The sequence below is a fragment of the Corvus brachyrhynchos genome, unplaced genomic scaffold (assembly GCF_000691975.1).
Source record: "Corvus brachyrhynchos isolate BGI_N302 unplaced genomic scaffold, ASM69197v1 scaffold22, whole genome shotgun sequence".
Lineage (NCBI taxonomy): Eukaryota > Metazoa > Chordata > Aves > Passeriformes > Corvidae > Corvus > Corvus brachyrhynchos.
In genome coordinates this window covers 7938068-7939769 of record NW_008238355.1, presented here as the reverse complement: position 1 = coordinate 7939769, position 1702 = coordinate 7938068, and positions in this window count along the sequence as shown.

Below are 1702 nucleotides of genomic sequence, written 5' to 3'. Positions count from 1 at the left end.
ATATTTATCATTTAGCTGCTATCCCCACTTTCCCCTGCGCGCGCGTGTATGCGTGTGTGCGTGTGCGTGTTTTAGATGTGGTTTTGTCTATTGTTGGCATGAGACCGGAGGGGGGGGGGGGAGGGGAGATACATCTTTCTCCCGTACGAGATGTGATTCCATTCAGCTTCCTTCCCCCTCACCCCCTCCCCACCCCCTTTCCACCCCATCATTTCTTTTTAAACCTGCAATACTTCTCGGTAGATTCACCTCTCAGGCTCATTTTTCCCGGAAGAAAGATGAAAGACATCTAATTAGAGAAAGAGGAAAGGGTGTGAAAAAGATGGAAGGGAAAAAAACGAAAAAAAAAAAGAAAAAGGGAGGAAATGTGCTACTGTATCCCTGCTTCCCTGTGCTTCCCGGTGCCCCGGAGGGTGCTTCTGTGCGAGATTTGGCCTTGTTTTCATTCCATGCGTTCAAAGGAAAGTTTGTGACTGAACCATGTTTCTGTACTTCTGACATTTCTTTCTTTCTTTTTTCCTTCTTTCCTTCTTTTTTTTTTTTTGTTAGCATGCTGCTCATTTTATTTCTTTATCAAACTCCACCCTCTCCTTAAAGTCTTCATACAAATCTCGATTTATAACCTCTTTACCGCTTCTTCTCATTTTAGCAGCATAGGGAGATTCCCTGCCCTCCTTTCTCCTAGAAACGTGTCTTCTCGGTTTAAAATTTACCCTGTGACCATCGTTAAAGATGTTCTAAAGATGTCACATCAGCGAAATAGTTGATTTTGCGGGATCAGGGGTTTTAAAACTTTATTTTATATGCCGCAAGAAAAGGAATTAAGCTGCTCCAGATCTGAAAGAGCTCACAAACATGACGGCTTCATTGGTAGCTGCAGGGGCTGTTGGTAGGCACCTGGGAGAGTGGAGGCAAGCAAAAAAAAAAATTTAAATGGAAGGAGGATAAAATGAACAAATGGACACAGAGCCAGAAGGGAGAGAGAATTAAAGTTTATCATGAAGCAGGACATGTTTGGGAAGCTGAGTCAGGGGTGTCCATAGATATGTGAAGATTCAAGTCAAAGTCGTCTTGTCTCCCGCTCTGCAGCATGTACTCTGTCCCTGGGAACAAGATAGTCAAAAATTCCTCTGAGGGGCTCATCAGCAATGATCCTAAATAATTGGAGGAGAAAATTACTTGTTCTGATGTCAGTAGATGGCACTGTTTCTATGAACTACTGACTCACACCTCCAGAAATTCAGCTGCATCTCCTTAGTATTTTCTACACAGGGGGAAATCTAAACAAACCAAACAAACTAACAAAAAAAAAAAAAAAAAAAAAACACCAAAAAAAAACAACCAACAACTTTGGTCAGCTTTCAGGACTCGAGGCATGCTTACGCTCTGTGTGGAGATGGTTAATGAATCCAGTGTTTTTGCAGTTGCAAGCTTGTGCATTCACTGTGCAACGCTGACTGCAGGCTTTTGCAGTGGCAACAGCTCACCAAAGATATTAATTACACCGTCCCCTTTTTTTTCCACGAATGTTTGGCTATTGTAAGTTCGGACAATTTTGTTTTATTTCCCTCTTCCCGTTGATAATATTTAACCTTTCTCTTCCTTTTAGCAGGGAAAACTTTGCTGGGCGGGGGAGGGGGGATTCTATGGAAAGCTGGTTCTGTGTAATAAAGTTAGCAGTGGGGAGCTGGAGGGCTGCGAC